The sequence below is a fragment of the Porites lutea genome, chromosome 1 (assembly GCF_958299795.1).
Source record: "Porites lutea chromosome 1, jaPorLute2.1, whole genome shotgun sequence".
NCBI classification, from domain to species: domain Eukaryota; kingdom Metazoa; phylum Cnidaria; class Anthozoa; order Scleractinia; family Poritidae; genus Porites; species Porites lutea.
In genome coordinates, this window is record NC_133201.1 from 16,764,043 (window position 1) to 16,783,827 (window position 19,785).

Below are 19,785 nucleotides of genomic sequence, written 5' to 3' on the forward strand. Positions count from 1 at the left end.
CCGAGCTACATGTACACAACTCAGTAGATTTACTTTGTGACACAATGGCCGCCTAGCTACACAACTCGGTAAATTTACGTTGTGGCACAATGGCTGCCGAACTAAACCCGGTTTGATGCATGCACCAGGAGTCGCAGATATTTTCCAAAGACAGTGACGATAACCATGCTGAAAAATATGAAGGCTTAATCCAAAGTAAAATTTAACAGCAAACTTCTGATAGATGAACGCTTTGGACGATTCAGCAAACACAGATCGATGTAGGCTTTACGAAGATTTAGCAAACTTTTTAAAAGATGAATGCTTTACAAAGACAGAATATCAGACCTCAGGAAACCTTTGAAAGATGAACACCGAGGACACAAGAATCACCACATGAGTAATAGCACGTTAAAGTGAGGCAAAACGTAAGTAAGCGCCTCAAAGCGAGGCAAATGTGTGTCGACAATGACGAAAATGCAATCTCATAAAAACCTCCCTTATTAATTGGACAGGACACCCAACACAAATTAGGGGTTGCGTTCGAGGTACGAGAACACAATAATGACAAATACCATTATGCATACTATACGGTTATGCCACTTTCCCACCGATTTTTTGTACATGTGCTATTTCCCGTGAATTTGCAAGGTAATTCATTGACGATTATGTCATTACCCTTATTGAAATTAATAATTGTATGTGCTCGTCGTTATAGCTACAGAAGAATAAGCTTATCAAAGGATGTGGGATGGGATCTGTAAGGTGTTCACCATGAGCAACTTCAAAGTGATTCAGGTACATACATGTACTAGGGATTGTGAATGTTACAGGTTTCATTTAATTTTTCTCCTTTCCCTCTGCTTCCAGCTAACATTTTCCCTTTTATATATAAGTGGATAGACCACTGTCGCTGCAAACACCCATTTGTTAAGCAAATGAAACTTTATGTTTTTAAAACTCGTACACTGTCATTACTACAACAAGGAATGAGGTACGATGAGCTTATACAGTGATAAATAATGAGCTACAATGAGCTTGAATGACCTACAAAAAATTAATGTCGACCCACAATGAGGTACAAGTGTGCATTGTACATCGATCATGTACTGTTTAAAGAATGAGCAGGAACGTATTATCAGGTTTAAAAACTCGAGGTGAGTTTTTTGAATGGCTTCAAAATCTCTGATACAGATCAATTCACTGTTGCACTAATATTTAGGTTTGGGGTTATTTTGGTTTAAAGAATTAGACATAAAGTGTAGCCATGTCTTTGTTTTTTTCCTTATGAATTATTAATGAGTTTTTGAAGACATAAAATCAGCTAATGACCTGTAATGAGCTGAAATGGAAATACTCTTATCAATTGGCACCTCTAAGGACAAAATTTAGAGACATTTTTGAGAGAAATGCAAGAAAAAGATCGTGGTGACAGGTTGGTCGGGCAGCCATTGGTTCAGACAAATAGAAAAAGAAAATCCTTGTATTGTGTCATTCACAAAACATGAAATAATTTCATGTGGTAGTCATGCAGTGATGGCAATGAAAAAGTGAGATACATTGTGCAAACTTGTTGTTTTGCTGATCTAAACCCACACTGTATTGCTTTTTCACCATTCTTGCTGTAGCTTGCATGGGTCCAGGGTCCTGTTTTCACTTACCCTTTTGGAGATTTATACAACCCTAATATACTGTTGTTTTAATCGATATTCACGATGCGTGTAAACATAACTATAGAAGTCATAGTTCTGTACAATAAAACATTAAGAAGAAGAAGAAGAAAAGTAGAAATCAGAGAGGTTTTTAGTCTACAACTTAAAGAAATCCGCATTCATGTAATATTCACTTTTTTGGAAAAAGAGTCTTGCTGCAGAGGAGAATTTTTTCTCTGCTGATACCTGATATCTTTTGTTTCATTGACTTTATATTCCATTGTAGAACTTGCTCATGGCTCGTGTTTTCATACAATCGAAAAATCTTAGCAACCTGAAAAACTTTGTGTAGTACAGAAAGTGTTTCAGCTATTTAATTCATTCAGCCATTGTCCACTTTGCTTCACCATTATATAATTCTCCATCCCAGCAAAATTAAAATTGGAAACTCCTTTGTCATTCGAAAATGTTCTTGCAATTTTTTGCTCATCGAGTAAAACAATAAAAAAAATTATTTCTCTAGCAGAGCAAGGGAGAAACAATGGAAACAGTTGATTAACGTACACAAAACTGGTTTCAACCAACAGAAAAAACCTTTTGAAGGCGCATATTATCGGGAGCCGCTGTAATGTACTACTGTAGGGTTCTTCACATGTAATGTTCCTTTTAATGTCCATTTTGTTTGTTTCAAGGCAGAAAAGTGAAAAAAGCTTGGACATACACCTGTATGTGTACATGTCTTTTTGTTTCATTTGATTTTATTTGTGTAGAATAGTTCTAAGCATGATTGTAATTGTCGATGTTGAAATTCTACATCTTCACTTTATACATTTTCTACAAAATACATCCTGAATCTATACTGTACCAAGCATACCTTGTTGTTTATGGTTAACTGGATTTTTCCTCGGTTCGATGATCATCTCTACTGTACAGTCTCTGTACAGTTTTCTGTGTGTTATAGGAACTTGGTTGTCATTAATTACATGTATGTAGCTGTCTATATCGGTATTTGAATGATTAATTGTGATATCTATTCAGTTGACTGGAAATGTATACAGTACAGCGATTCTGTGTTTACAATATGGGGGTAAGGGAAGACATATATGTACTGTCAGCTGTACACGTAAGATCTTTGGCATGCAAGGTTATTGATTATAATATTTTTTACATGCATACATATTAAATATTCGTCTGATATTATTCTCATGTAAGGACATGTGAAAAATAATGTAGCTCGTGAAATTCAACATTTTAACCGTGCCTTTACTAATGTACTTCTACCCAAGAATTTTGCCTTCTCCTGAAGGAAACTCAATTACCCTTCATGTACTAAAGCACCTCTTTGTATTCTTGTAAGCAAATTTTATTTCCATAAGAAGCCTGACAGTTATGGGTCTAGTTTTGAAGAGTTTGAACTTTTGCTCAGCAACAAGGTTTTGATTGCAGTTCAAAGTACAGCACTAAAATGTGTTTAACTTAATTTTGCACTGAAGACATAATTAGCAAGTTATACATGTAAACTGATTAGAGTTGATGACTATTACGAAAAACTGCTGTTTCTTGTGTCACCTGAGATCAGCTCAATATAATTTATTTCTTTTGTTTTGCTTAGTGATTATAATTTTGCACATACATGTAATGCCACTCAAATACGCCTGGCAAGTTTCTTGTAAACAAATGAGCACAGTAACATGTCTTTCAGCAAATAAAAGTGCTGATTATTCATCAAGATAATTCTTTAAGGGTTAAATTATCTACTGAGTTGAGTTGGATTTGAAGCCCTAGAATCTCATCAAAAGAATATTGTTTTTTTTTTTGTCATTTTTGTTGTTCCTTTCACCATTGATTTAAAATTACTCCCAATATACATGTACCAGCACCTTGTTTTTACAATTTCTGTTTATTATAAACCTTTTTACAGTGTAGTAAGCTTTCATACATGCTGCACCAAGCAAATCTACAACCAGTTGCAAAAGTACTTGAGATAGTGTACCTTATTTTGGCTTAATGGCCTGTCAATGATCTTGTGCTTGTGATCCCCCCTTCTCCCCTTGTCAAAAGTGCTAGCAATAAAAGATCATGGTCAAAACCTGGAGGAACAACCTTGAATGGAGGGGCGGAGAGAGGTGAGCATTATATTGCACACATGAGTAAGACTAGCAGCGATTTGAAATAAAAAAGGCCGGTTTTTCATCAGAGTGTCTCAACATTTTTGCAACTGGTTTTAGCATACACTGCACTAATATTACCACAAAGATTTGTACATGTAATGCTAATGTAGTGAATGAATCAGAGTTTAAGCTTTAACATAAGTACAGGTGTAAACAAAACATTTTTGACCAAAAATAAGTAAATCTTGCTAACTTTAATTTTTGTGTGGTTTATAAAAACAAATTTGAAATGATGATAATTATTTTGTTTGTGCTCAGATACCTATATTAAATTAAACGAATGATACATGTATTTTTCCTTCGTCCTGTTTCCTTGAAATTGAGTGCATCAGTTTTTGGTCATGGTTGTTGGAACATGCAGGTATATTTGTTTTAATTAAATATTCTATTTCATTTCACTTATCAAGATGAATATACAGTAAATATTCTCCACACTGTTTTCCTCACATTTCCTATCTCGGTACTAATGAGGAGAATTTAATTAACATTAAAGACCTTTTTTTTCTTAGTGATCATGTTTTGTTATTCTTAGAACCTTTAATTTATGTTTGATTTACCTGAGTGATGTTTTAACCCTTTAAGCCCTAACAGTGATCAGCATCAAATTTCTTGAAATATCAATATTATTATTTTATAAAGCAGAGTATGTAGTGGTCACGGCAATTTTGTTCAGATTTAAGAACCTTCCTGTCATACATGTACAACAGATCAGCATTCCAAATTGCAGGACCTCAATTACCTTTTTAATTGTTATCTGCCATTCAGCATCTGCACCCCACCAATTTTTTTTTGTTTTTACCGGGACCTAGCCGAAGGCAGGCACCGGTCATAAAATGCAACGCGTTTCTGTGTCTTCAAAGTTACATTGTTAGGGATATATCGCTGACTGAGATATATCGCTGGCTCGTTACTTTTGGGAGTGTTCGCTGAGATATATCGCTGGTTCAGAAATTTGAAGTAGGAAGCAACAACTGTAACCATGTAAATATTAATTCGATTAGTTTGCACATGGAATGGTTTAATGCGACTATATTTGCCACTTATCAATAAATGAGATCCCTGTCTATTGCAAAATATTGTTACAGTATTCATCCTAGCGATGACAAAGCTTGGTCGACGTAGAACTGTGTACACTACGACAAAGCAAAAATCTTAACTTATTAAACTTGCATGCGCCAAGCTTTGTTTGTGCGTTTCAATACCTTACAATTCGCACTCCCTACAGGAAACTTCGTCAAATATTTTCCGACAAACAATTAAAACTCATTAGGAGGAAGTCTATCACTGCTTTGACTTATGAAGCAACAAACCAAATATTTTCAAATAACCTTTGTCACGCAATATTTACGTTAGCAACATGCACAAATTCTCAACTGTTCAAAATGCGGGATTCCCTAACATTTTGTCTTTTCACATTATTCATTAGACGTTGATGTAGAATTTTTATGTTTTTCTCCTTGGTATTCTTAGCTACTTTGGATTCTTGTTGCTAAGAAATATCTTATTATTATGTAATCGATCTGAACACGTGAGAAAAACTGCGTTACTTGACAGCCTACAATGAGGGACAAAAGTGTTGGCACACTTCCGTAAAATGGCCCCTTTTTGCATAGTGGATATACTTATCCCATTCCCCTGTCTACCCCAACCCCTTCCCCCCCAAAATCAATGTTGAATTTTGGACCCTCAAGTCTTTTTTTTACTTCAGACAACATTGATTCGGGGGGTGAGGGGATTTACGGCGTTTAAAAAGAATGAAATAATAGATGAATTAAATGCTTGCTAAAAGCACCCGTTTTAAACAAGTGTGTCAACTACTTTTGTCCCTGATTGTCTGAAATATGTATCTGTGTTTTCCGGCTAGATTTTTGACGCTGCTGAATTTTTGTGCGATGACGTTACTCTATGGGCCAAATTGTTTTTTTTAGAAACAACAATTTGTAAAGTTTCGTCCTGATTTGTAGTATACGTAGAGTAAAATGTACGAAGCGTATGTCATCACTTAATCTTGTACTTCCGCGCGCGTTCCTGATACCCTGTGGGGTCGAGAGGAAATCATTTGTGTTATGATCAATGCCGTTGCAGCGGATGTAATGTTTTCACAAGTATTATCAATAGTGGAAAAAGGATGGAAACACTAAGGTGCAATGGAAATTGTTCTGGTAAATGATTAACTTAAGCGAATGAAGTACTGCAGAGTAACTGAGGGGACATGCATTATTTTTGACATTGACTTGTGCCATTAGTGAAAGGACGTGAACAATATACAGGTTATGAACCTCATAAATGATGGGCCAGCCGTTTGTGCTATGTCCTATATATAGATGTGTGTTTTTTTTGGAGACCTTTTCAAACCTAAGTGATCCAAACCTTTAGCGTAGGTAGGCGTCGAACAGGTTAGACCAGGTTTTGGAATGTACTTTTGTAATGATTTTAGATGACCGCCTGCCATTTATTCAGTGGCATAATTTTTTTATTGATGTTGGATGGACAACTATTTCATTTCCCAGCTCGTAAATCACAGAATACCAAAGAAATTGTTTTCAAGATAGACACACCAGTTTGCGTCATCGCCAAAACAGCAATTACTTTTGCCCAGAAGTTCACTTGATGACAAGGAAAGCGGGATAACATGTGATCAATGACGGCCGTGCGCTGGAAAATTTTCCTTTTTTATGCGCTAATTCCTCACGAAAGGGAAAAGAAGATTCCGCTATGTAGAAAGTACTTCGCAATACGTATTCTTGGCAAGAAAAATTCCAGCGATGTGGTGCAAATAAGGAGTTTCAACGGTTAACCACGAGAATACATATGGACATTAAGAGGTCATAACAGACTCATTTTACTTTTCGTTTTCCGAAACGTGGTTAACCGTTGTAACACGAAGGAAGCAGTGTTTTCCTCAGTTTGAGCTGTCGTTTTCTTTGAGAGTCAAATACCAGTTCACGTTTCAAAGCTCTCTTTTCATTTTCTCTGCCGACAATAGACAAAAACACAGGGTTTCGCTTGAGAAATACAGTCCAAATACACAGACATATGCGCTCATGTCACGCTATTTGCGTTGCGTTATCATGTCACTCATGGTGTCACGAGGTGGGATTGAAAGTAATTGTTTTCGTGGACACTTGCAATGTTTGCTACGCTGTCCTTAGTTTTTTATTGAATTGGCCATGAATTTACCTTCACTTTTCCGTAGTTTCGATATTGAACGCAGTGACGGCCGCTCCGCACTAACGCTCCATATTTCCGTGGCCGGCCAGTGACTATCCCCACTACGTGTCAATCCTTACCCTACCCGTGATTGTTTGCGCCTTAACCATCGGATAAAGTGAAGAACGAGAAATATTCACTTTATTAAAAACATTTTCAGTACGCGTACCCTTGAAATTCATCAAAAGTTGTACATGTGCGCGAGTTTCAGCGTTAGTTTTTAGCTTGTAAACCATATCGACGTTAATTCTGGATATCGCAGCCCTTTTATTACGTCATCACGTAATTCCAATTGGCCCTATAATTCGGTCGTGAATAAGTCAATGTCACCCCCACCACCAATAACATAATTATGTCTTTGATTTCTTTCATTTCAGTTAAAATCAGTGTCATGCACGGCTCAACTTGTGTGCAGTAGCACAATTTTGCATTCAGACAATGAGGGACAAAAGTGTTGGCACACTTCCGTAAAATGGCCCCTTTTTGCATAGTGGATATACTTATCCCATTCCCCTGTCTACCCCAACCCCTTCCCCCCCAAAATCAATGTTGAATTTTGGACCCTCAAGTCTTTTTTTTACTTCAGACAACATTGATTCGGGGGGTGAGGGGATTTACGGCGTTTAAAAAGAATGAAATAATAGATGAATTAAATGCTTGCTAAAAGCACCCGTTTTAAACAAGTGTGTCAACTACTTTTGTCCCTGATTGTAGGATGTTCACTGATGTATTGAACCCTCATCTATTGTTCTGGAGTTTTAATTACATGTGACCTTTGCTGCAACGCAGTCATTCGTTCTAACACACTCGCCATGCAAACAAATTACTTTTTCCCTTCTCCTGCCCTTGCCCTTTCCTCCTCCTCCTCGGAATGGTTAATGCGACTATATTTGCTCCTTATCAATAAATGAGATCCCTGTGTTTTGAAAAATTAATAGTGTTACAGTATTCATCCTAACGATCACAAAGCTTAGTTGCTGTTGAACTGTGTACACTACGACAAAACAAAAATCTTAACTTATTAAACTTGCATGCACAAAACTTTGTTTGTGCGTTTCAATGCCTTACAATTCGCACTCGCTACACTCATCACAAGAAAGTCTATCACTGCTTTAAAGGGGCTGTGTCACAGCAGGTCAGTTCATTTTGTTTAATTTTGCTTATTACTCTGATCGCCCTTAATCGCTATGGAATTTAAAGTAAGCAAAGAAATTTAACATGTAAATGACAAAATTAGAGATCCAAGACAAACAAATATGTCTCCTGAGCATTATTTTTGAAGCTGCAAGCAGCAGGGATCAACTTTGAAAAACTGTTAGGCAGAACACTGTTTTCAAAAACCGCTAATTTCAATCCGTTTCAATCTTCTTCAGTTTTGCCCATCCGTGGCATCTGTTGTTACTGTTATGTTATTTTAACCTTCCTTTAAAGTTTTAAGCGGTTATTTTTATGTTTCTCCTAATTTAACGGGCATTTTGTAATTTCCTAATTTGGCTGAATTTCGTGACACAGCTCCTTTACCTAATGAAAAACCAGAAAAGCTGTTTCACATAACCTTTGTCACGCAATATTTACGTTAGCGACATGCGAAAACAGTAGTCTCAACTGTTCAAAATGGGGGATTCCCTAACATTTTCTCTTTTCACATTATTCATTACACCTTGTTTTCATCTCTAAAGAATATTTGCAATAAAAAAGATTTTCATGTCGCTCGACAAACTTGTTGATGAAAAGGACCCTTCCACGTGTGTTGCCAAGACAAAAGTTGCCCTGGTAAAATTCACGAAGTGATTCTTGTTATAACATAAAAAGTAAAAGTGCAAGCTATTTTTGGTTATTTAGTCATGAGAACAGTGCAAGATGGAGAAAAACTTAAAGCTGGGGGGTACTTAACACATGCTCAAAATTAATGATTTCCCCTCTTTCTGAGGGTTGCTTTATATACCATTGTTTTCATGGTACAGCTGTAAGCCTAAAAATGGACAGTTAGAAAATACAGATGGAAAGAAAAAGTTTCAAAGTTACTTGTGTTCTTGACATTAATTTTTGTCTCGAAGGACTTATCATTTTTTTTTTGTTTTCTTCACAGCAGAGAATGTGTCCTGTTGTGAAACACAACCAAGATATCTGTAGCAAAGTTTTTGGAGGATTTAAGGTACCTGATTGGGGCATTTAACAGTCAAAGAATATTGTCTTGAAATGAGAATTTGTTATTAGACATCTATCATAAACTGTAAGAGTAATAGTATTATATATGTGTTGAATTGAAATACAATAGACGAAAAATTAAAACAGGTAAACAAAATATTCAATAAAATATTGCTGATAGAGAGGAGGCTAGTCATTATGTAGATATTATATACCACTACAGCATATATGGTGTAATCATGAGTTAACATACAGCTGTAATACACATGCAGGCTGCATATTATAGTAGATAATGTAAATTAAGCATAAAAGTTGCTGCTACAACATTGTAGTTTAATGAATATTTCTGTGCAAGTGCTTAAAGACACCTTGCCTAATGTTCTCAGTGTTTCTTCTATTGTTTATTTACAGATACCCTAATTGATATAGTGGAATGTTTGACTGTTTAAAAATTGGCCTTGCGGAGTTCGTGTTTGAGCCATAAAGGCTTGCAGAAAAAATGCAACCAAATTGAAAGAAAGGTAATCGCTCAGTTTTATACTTCATGTACATGTACAAGTATGTAACCACAAAGGAATATTAACTGTATGAGAGTATTTTTATTGAAGTTACTGTACATGAATATATGAAAATCATAGATGTGAACTGCGGGCTGAAGAATTATATGAAAGTAGATCATTGCAGTTATAGACGAAATTATACTTTTGCAGTTGTGAAAAGAAAGCCTGAAAGAATAAAATTCAGGCTGGTACGGGATTCAAACCCTTGACCTCTGCTTTCTTTTGGCAACTGCAAAAGTTGTGTCTATAACTGCGATGATCCACTTTCATACAAGTATTTTTATTCTTCTAATGTGGCTAAATGTAATTTAGGCAAAGTTAACCTCGAAGCAATGCTGGTCAGCTGTTTCCCCAGCTATATTAGGGGTGGCCCAATGTATCCAGCAGGGGCACCTCGTGACTTATATACGCAGTTGCTTGCTTGCAGTTCTTCGCAAAGTGTTGTTTCAATTGCTTGCTGTTTGCTTGCCAGTTTGTGCTTTGGTTTTGCTTGCTTGCTGTTTTTCTGCTTGTACAATGACTGCTCGTCGAACCAACAATAGTTTGGCTGCTCATTTGGATGGGGAGAACTCGTCATCGGATACCCTTTTGCAGGCCGAGTCGTCTGGTCCTTCGTCGCTCGCTTCTGTGGCAAACACGGCGCCACAAACATCTTCGACCGTTTCCGCTCCAGTTGTTGCTGCTGGTGTCCACGATCCCGCTCTAATCGCTGCAATCGTCGATGCTGTGAAAGCCTCGTTAGCGGCAGAAAAAGGTCCTGGTTGCAGCTCGAGCAATGTGCGTGGAAATTCTGATAGCGTGGAGCCACAAGCAGCTTTTGGGGGCGTTCCCGCCCCGTTGCCCAGCTTGTCGCAGCAAACGGCGACCTTTCTAGCTTCTGGAGGCGCCTTTCCGGAGCACCAGGCGATATCTTCACCTTCAGCCACGCAAGGTAGGCCTAATTTTTCTGTGCCATCCTTTGTTGCCACTTTTGCAACCCCGCGCTCGCCGATTTTAAGCACGTCGATCACGGCGGGCGCTTCTGTCTCGGTGCCACTCAGCGACAGCACCTTGGCTGCAAACCTGCCCTCGGGACCGCTACTCCAACAGCCGTTTGTAGTTGGCCCCGGTCTTTCACCAATTCCGGCGAAAACGGTTAGCCAAATTGTTGCCGGCAAGTACGTGGATTTGGGGGATTTGCTGTCAGTCAACATTGTTCAGACTGAGCCGGAATCGCAAGCATTCCTGGACGGCCGGTTAGTGTTTTTGCCAAGCGCTAAAAAGCAACGTCGACGCATCGAGGACATCGTGACCTGGTCCGAAGCCTTTACAATTTTTACGCTGATTCTGACGTCTTATTTTCCGCACCGCTGGAAAGACTTAACTTCTTACAAGCTTCTCATCCTGCGCACGTACCGCCAGTTCAGTGGTCGTGTTTGGCTGGCCTACGATCAGGCCGTCCGCCAGCACGCTGCGGCGACGAAGCTCGTGGACTGGTCGACCATGAACGTTCAGCTTTACAATTTTCACGCTGCTGGGGCCTCGGTGCGTTCTGGGTCTGGTGGTTCCTTGAGCGAGCTACCCGAACCATCTGGAGCTGACTCCTCCCAGGTCATTTGCCGGTCTTGGAACAGGGGCCGCTGTTCGGCACAGTTTGCTTCGTGTCGGTTTGCCCATCGCTGCAGCACCTGTGCAGGTTCCCACCGTGCGTCAGAATGCTCTCGTCGTTTTGACAAAACATCGTCACACGATCGCAAACGTAGATCGGCTTCTCCTCCCTCCGTGCCCTCGTCCACCTCGAAAACCAGGCGTTAATGGATGTGCCTTGTTTGTTTTCCTGATTGTTTTTTCTGCCTTGTTGTTTATATGCGTTGATTGCCTTTAGTTTTTTCCCCATGTTTCCTGACGTTTAGTCATCGAATTACTTCTTACGTTGTGTTACCTAATTTTTGTCAACAGTAGCTAGGTCGGGCCATATTTGCTGCAATAAAGTTGTCAAGTTGTTTGAGTTTGTGGTTTGTTGTTCAAAAGTTCTCTCTTTGGTTTGCCCCTTTCCAGCCTGGCTCGGCCTTATTTTAAAATAGCCTTTTTTCTTCCCAGCTCATCCAGTTCTCCCTCCTGTATCAGCAGTTAGTCCCCTTAAGGTGGAGGAGTTTTCAAAGGAATTGGCCAGTCATCCCGACCAGCAACAAGTTTCTTATGTCCTCCAGGGTCTCCAGCATGGCTTTCGGTTAGGCTTCGACTCAGCTCACAAGCTTAAGCCAGCTAAAAGAAACAAGCCCTCTGCTCTTCTCCATGCCCACATTGTTGATGCGTATCTGGCTAATGAAGTCTCCCTGGGCAGGGTTGCAGGCCCCTTCGCCTCCCCCCCTTTTCCTCGTTTGCATATTAGCAGTTTTGGGGTCATTCCAAAGAAGGGCCAGCCAGGCAAGTGGCGCTTGATAGTCGATTTGTCTTCCCCAGGGGGTGCTAGTGTTAACGACGGCATTGATCCTCAGGATTTTTCTCTGCAGTATATTAAGGTTGATCAAGTTATTCGCATGGTCTCCCGTCATGGCCCAGGTGCCCTTATGGCAAAATTTGATGTGGAATCCGCTTATCGGAACATCCCAGTCCATCCAGATGACCGCTTCTTACTGGGCATGAGGTGGCGTGGTCAGTTCTACGTTGACCTCTCGCTTCCTTTCGGTCTCCGTTCTGCACCATTTATTTTCAATTCAGTAGCTGATATGGTTGAATGGATCCTTCTCCATAAGCATCGCCTTTCCGATCTGTTACATTATTTGGATGACTTTATTACCGCAGGTCCTCCACAGTCACTCCAGTGTGCTTATAATCTTAACACAGCAATCTCTGTTTGCCATCGGCTGGGGTTGCCTCTTCACGCTAACAAATGTGTGGGTCCAGCCACTTCTATGACTATCTTAGGAATTGAATTAGACTCCGTCAACCAAGTGGCCCGTCTTCCTGAGGACAAATTGCTTGCACTAAGGGAACTCATTCATTCGTGGATGCCCCGTCGCTGGTGCAGAAAGCGGGAATTGGAGTCCCTTATTGGCCATTTACACCATGCGGCTAAAGTAGTTTGGCCAGGGAGGGCCTTTCTCCGTCGGTTTATTGATTTACTGTGCTGCTTCCGTAACAAGGACCATCCTGTTCGGATTAACCAGGAATTTCGTCTTGACCTTTAGTGGTGGCAGCAGTTTCTAGCTTCTTGGCATGGCGTTGGATTCTGGTTGTACCCTGGCATGTCTGCTGCCACAGATTTGGAGGTCACTTCGGATGCAGCAGGTGCGATTGGCTTTGGCGCCTATTCTCAAGGCCAGTGGTTTTATGTTGCCTGGTCAACGGTGCAGGCCAGGCAATCTATTGCATACCAAGAACTCTTTCCTGTAGTGATTGCTGCTCATCTTTGGGGATCGTTGTGGGCCAGGAAGCATGTTCTTTTTCGCTCAGATAATGAGGCTGTAGTCGCGATTCTCACGACCAGGACTTTGAAGGTTCCAGCTTTAATGCACCTTCTCCGTGATCTTCTGCTCTCGGCGGCGCATTGGGGTTTTACTTTCACTGCTGCTCATGTTCCTGGGGTCGAGAACAAAATTGCTGATGCTATCTCTCGTTTCCGTTGGCAGGAGTTCAGGCAGCTGGCCCCGGAGGCTCATTCGTCCCCTTGTCCGATTCCGCAGCTCCTGTTGGACAGCTTAACACCTCCTCCCTAGAACAACGGTGCTTGCATTTCTTGGCCCAGGGTCTGGCTCCTTCCACCCGAAAAGCTTATGCGTCAGGTCAACGCAAGTTCGTGGAATTTTGCCGCCAAGCTGGAAAGCTCCACTCCAATGGCTCGCCTTGCCCTGCAGACGAGTGGACTTTATGTTTGTTCGTTTCATTTCTTGCAGATTCGATTCAGCATTCTTCTAGTAAAGTTTATTTATCTGCAGTTCGCTCCTTGCACATTGAACAAGGTTTTCCTGACCCTCTGCTTAATTGCCTGCGGCTTCAACGAGTGTTGAGAGGGGTCAAGCGTTCCCAGGGTTCCCCGGCTGCTCAGCGCCTTCCGATTACTGACAGCCTTCTCTTGGTCATTCATCGGGCGTTGGACTTCAAGCTTTTCGATCATTGCGCCTTTTGGGCAGCCTGCATGCTGGGTTATTTTGGTTTTCTCCGTGCTGCTGAATTTACAGTCCCCAATTTAGCCAGCTTTTCTCCAGCTATTCATCTTTCAGTGGCTGACATCGCAGTGGATTCGCGCCAGTCGCCAACCTGCCTCCGTGTTAGGATAAAAGCCTCGAAAACGGATCCGTTCCGTCAAGGCTGCCACATCCATATTGGTCTGGGAAGGGCCCCCCTCTGCGCAGTGCACGCTTTGCTGGCATACCTCTCCATACGAGGAAAGGCCCCTGGCCCCTTGTTCCTTCTTGCGAGTGGTCAACCTCTGTCTCGCGCAATTTTGACCGATTGGCTGCGGCAAATTTTCTCTACCGCGGGGATTGAGGGAAATTTCTCCAGCCACAGCTTCCGCATTGGGGCAGCCACGGTAGCAGCTCGCAACGGCATTCCTGATCACCTGATTCAGGCTCTTGGACGTTGGACTAGCAACGCATACCAGCTTTATATTCGCACGCCGTCGGAAGCTCTTGCAGGCTTCTCTGGTCAGCTGGCTTGACATCGTGTGTCCTTGCCGTTGGTTATTCACAGCTCCTTCTACGTTGCGGTCGAGTTTAGCATCAAATTGCTCGGGGCTTGCACTGCAGTTTTTGGGTGTTGCTCTCCCTGTCAGCTGCTTTCAATTGGTAAGTGTTTGTTTTTCGATGCAACTGCTGCGCTTGGTGCTTGGGGTTGTTGGAGTCGGAGGTTCCATTTCTCCCTTGTTCGCTGGCCCCTCCTTTTTCAAGCACCAAGGAGATCCCGGTTGGGTGGGGGCCGCTCGCAGGGTTGCCATGGATACCTCCTCCTCATGCTAGAGCATTGCCCGGCTCCACCAACTTCGAAGGCACCAACGCCCATGCTCATCTATTGGTGATGAGTTTAAATGTGGCTAAATGTAATTTAGGCAAAGTTAACCTCGAAGCAATGCTGGTCAGCTGTTTCCCCAGCTATATTAGGGGTGGCCCAATGTATCCAGCAGGGGCACCTCGTGACTTATATACGCAGTTGCTTGCTTGCAGTTCTTCGCAAAGTGTTGTTTCAATTGCTTGCTGTTTGCCTGCCAGTTTGTGCTTTGGTTTTTCCCATCCCTCCCTCCCTCTTGGTGTGGGCTAGGTAAGTATTGGGTTGGTAAGTATTCCACTGAATTGTTCAGTGTGACGGTGCCTGGTGGGGGCCGCTCGCAGGGTTGCCATGGATACCTCCTCCTCATGCTAGAGCATTGCCCGGCTCCACCAACTTCGAAGGCACCAACGCCCATGCTCATCTATTGGTGATGAGTTTAATGGTTTTGTAAATGTTGGGGGCGGGGGGTAAAGGTTAGTGTTTCAGTCAGCCATGTTGATTTTTTTCCTTCATGTGCAGTGGGAAGGGTAAGCTGATCCTTTGACAAAGGACAACAACATCAACCACTACTAAACTTTATTAGGGATGGAGCATTTGAATTTTAAGCGATGGAGGTGGGGGGGGGGGGGATTTTTAGCTTACGTAGCTGGCAGGATTGAAAGTGCAGGGGTCCACAAAGCTTTGGTAGAGGTCGAGCTGTAAAGCCATGTGGAGAATAAGGAGGAGACGCTCACTTCTTGTGGCTTTGCTGCCAAAACTCTCAAGCACAAAAACAATCTGGCCAGTTATGCAGGCTCAGAGATTTTCAGTCTGTAGAACCTTTTTTCTCCACCCACAACGTGTCTGTGAATGATTTTTATTTTCAGGTGAAATCCCATGAACAATTTTTTTAATTGCAGTTGCATACACATCATTCCCTACATTTCATCAGAAAACTAAAAATGTTGAAAATAACAGGTTTCATACACCTCCAATATAAAATACCTTTTTTATGTGGCAATGCTTGCACTTTTGTCTTTTTTCTTTTTCTTTTTTTTTTTTGATAATTCACGGAGAGTTCTGTTTCAATATGTTCAGTGTCTGATACATGGATAAAAGGTCACTAAGACCCTCTTAGAATCTAGGCGGCTGGGGCATGCTTGCCTGCCTTCCCCGCCTCCACCACTCCCCCCATCACCCCCTAGAAAAATGAATGAAATAATCTAGAACCTCAGAGGTGCACTTTCCAACACAAAGTGATTTTTTTTTTATGACTTCCCATTGTGATTATTTTTTTATGAAGAATAGAGTTAAAAAGACTAAAATTTGTTGTTTATTTTTTTTGTCTCGTTCTAACATAAGTCGTATAAATAAACTCTCAGTAAGGATTAGAGATCGTGTGGGTTGTGGTGATCAGGGCTAAGACAAGTTAACATTATTTTATTATACACTTCTCCCTCTGAATACGATATTGCTATTTATTATCAAATGTAGTCAATAATTATATATGAGCAAAGGGGGGACGTTTTAAAAGACAAAGGTCTTTTTCTTGTGGTCCAGTCGGATTATCAACTCCAAGCTGGGTTGACTGAATCAATTTCATGGTTTTGCTGAGTGATGACTCTTAGTTTCTTTAGTTTAGTCTTAGTTTTTTTAGTTTCCTGTGTGTGGATAATATCGTCCCCCTGCTAAAAGATGGTTGACTTTTCCCTGGTCTTCTGCAGTACCAGGGGAAAGAGGCTGCTAGCAACGAGGATAAAATAATGTTAATACAGCATTACAAGTTATAATACAAAACAGCTGGAACAAAGTTGATTTTTAACCTATAAGGAAAGGCTAAGCAAGGCAAGTTTTGTTATTGGTTAGTTGTATGCATTTTATTCACACTCTCTAGTATCCAACAAGGCCTTTTAGACATCCAGTGCAAGTGACAATACTCAGAGAGGAAACCCTACACAGAATGAGCTTTCACAAAGAAAGTGAAGTGTTTTTTTTTTCTGTTTACAGCCACATATATACGGATTTCAAGATTACAGTGCCACAGAAGAGAAATAGCACACAAAGTACAAGCAAAGTTAAGAACAAGTTATTTAGGGACAACTGAAACCACTGACCCAGTGCAATGGATTCAACAGCTGTACAATGAAGCTGTAAGTTAATCATTAATAATTAAACTAACAGATTGCCAGTGTTTTTACAGACTGTATGTACATGTACACACTCAGTATTTACTACAGAGATTTTAAGAAAATCTGATGTTTCTGGCTAGTGCCACTTTGAAATGGGGTAGTTCCCCTGAATAGTATACATGTAATTATTGAATATGTTAACAGTAACACACACGCACTTCTAGACTGCATCACTGTACAGCTGCAAGAGGCCACTCACCATTAACACAGGAGGTTGTGCTGGCAGGAAATGGTAGCCGATGGGATTGTACTTTTTGCAGAGAATGGTGGTGTACACAACATAATTAATAGACTTTGAGGAATGTTTACAAACCAAATTAAGTAGCACAAACATAAACTTAATTTTAATACCTAATACTTAGCAATATTGTATTTACATTTGTATATTGCTTAATTATAAGCAATAAATTTTCTACAACTTTTTGACAGTAGTTGAATGTTGTACACTTCTGGAGCTTAGTGTAGCCGCATGACAAAATATTATTGAAAAACCATAGGGAGATCATAAACAAACTGTCCTCTGTCCCCGTCTTTGTTTCGCTGTTTGATCTCAATTTTACTGTTCATCGTTAATTCACTGGCTAATCTTCTGGTGATACGCAGGCCTTGCACAAGGAAATTAATAACAGTTTAATTCAGCATTTTTTGCATATGGTTTTTTCAGCATATTACTAGTATGAATCTTACTATAATAGTATGTTCTCATGTTATTCATAATTAGTAAAAAAGGCCTTTCAAATTAAATTTCTGTCTTAACTACGTCATCTGTTCCTTGTTTCCAGCTGGGCAGGTTACCGTACGGACTCCGAATGTACGTGGTTACTTGCGCGTAGTGTTAGTCTTGATCATAACCAACAAACAAGTATAAAAGTCAAATTTGCAACCCTCTAAGCCTTGGCAGTAGTGGATCATGTTTATCTCTTCTAACATAGTTTGCAGTTTATTGTCACTTCTTTGGGGTTTTAGGTTTCTGAATGAGCAAATCATATAATTAATTTCTCTTTAATTTCAAACTTAATATTCTTTTAAATGCAAAATTACGACTCAAAATCTTCCAAGAGAATTCATTCACTATCTTTACAAAGAACGGCAAAAATACAACCTTCACTCGCAACGTCAAAGGCTTCTGAGTAGGTAAAGGCGCACCTGGCTATGCATATGCACCTAGCGTTAAACGGGTTGAGCTTAATGCGGTTTCTGTAGCATGCAGCACCTCCCCCCAATCTCTATGGGGAGAATATTAGTTCATGGTAGGTGGTGCCAATTTATAAACCCGGGTGACCACGCCTCCAGCATGAGCTTTAACTATATTCCAAAATGAGCAAAGAGGTCCCAAGACGACGCCTACTCTTCAGAATAGATGTTTATTAAGTATCCTTTGCTATAACGCATGATAACGGGCCTTGAACATAATCTCCGTAGCCTGACTCATGCACCCTCTATATTGCCTTTCCCTTCATACTAATGATTACTATAATCTCTTTTATGGTATCAATACTAGACAACAACATCGAGGGTGTCCTTAATGATCCGTAAGACCGATAAGAGACGCTTTGCATCTTTTTCCTTTAGAGGAAGCCCATATTGTGTCTTCTATTAATATTTTCCCTCCCACCACCACCACAAACACGCATGTTCGACTTTGAAATGCTATCTAGCGTAAAATCTGGCGTTTCTTTTTCACACGTGCATTGTGACTTACGGACACGCTTATCTCACGTGTACAATTTGACCTGGCTAAGAGGTTATGACAACCGCTTTTCCACTTGACTTTTTTTATATTTTAGTTTGCGTCTTTTTGTTTGTATACTTTACCAGTTATTGTTGTTCTTGCTATGAAGGTGCTTTGAAAAAAATAGATCAGATGTGAAGTGAATACCATTTTTCATATTCTCGAGAATTTTGATGCAAATTAACGCGAAGGAATTTTCCGAGAATTCCTGAGAAACCCTGGGATTTTTTAGAACAGTTTTGCTCGGGAACTTGGCCAGATGAAGAGAATACAAGCAATATCGAAAACAAAACCAACGACAACAGAAAGGCGACGAAAAAAGAACTCGTTATGAGGTGACAAAAATAGCAACGTCCGCTTTTTCTCAGGAAAGGTACCTAAATTTTTGGAGACGGGGAGTGGGGCTTCAGAAGGGAGGGTCGGGGAGAGTCAAACATAATTTGTTTATCGCGCAGGAAGAATCACCCTTTCAAACTAGACAAACTGACTACCTCTCGCCCTTTTTCACCCAATCTACATCACCATTTAGTGACACACCCAGTTCCACCCGTTTTTTGCCAAGTTTTTAGTCTACGTCACCTCTGCCTGATAGTTTGATCAAACGGATCAAACAGCATTGTGTTTCAAAATAGCATCTGATATATAAACCACAGCCCCTTAATCCCTCTACAGAAGCCAAACTACTTTATCAACTCAGTTGATAAAACCAAAGTTTTGCATGTCAGGCCCCACCACCGCCGCAACACCACAGTTTTATTTCTTGGAAGCTTAACCCTTCCTTCAAAATCAGTGTTCATTTGGTACCACACTACGTACCTCTCAGAGTTCAAAAATGGGATGCGCATGAAAAGTTTCAATCTAAACGTTTGAATTTATAGCCACCCCCGTCTTTTCTTTGCGTTTTGCTTTTTTGACTTGCAAGGCGTTAAAATGCAGTCAACTGACCCTCGACATTGATAAATATAGTTGTTTCTTTGAAATTTTTTCTTAGCTAAAGCTGGCGACATGACAGAAGCTCGGGCTTCCACCTCTGCCTGTCTAGCGAGAATTGAACTTCATGGGTTGGAGTTGAGTTCACTAAGCAGTGAAGAAGGATGCTAAATCTGAATTTACAACGTCTCCATAATTATGAGACGGATAGCTTTCGTCCAGTGAGAATAAAAAACGCGTCACGTTAGATAGAAAACAATTAATTAC

General features: G+C 40.6%; 1 long non-coding RNA gene across 1 annotated transcript; it reads left to right on the forward strand.

Annotated features, from left to right (window-relative positions):
* The first annotated feature begins 695 nt into the window (after positions 1–695).
* LOC140935682 (uncharacterized) lies at positions 696–17,287 on the forward strand. The gene is made up of 4 exons (XR_012165236.1): positions 696–777; positions 9,102–9,167; positions 9,572–9,681; positions 16,675–17,287. It is a non-coding gene; the product is annotated as an uncharacterized lncRNA (long non-coding RNA).
* The last annotated feature ends 2,498 nt before the right edge of the window (positions 17,288–19,785 follow it).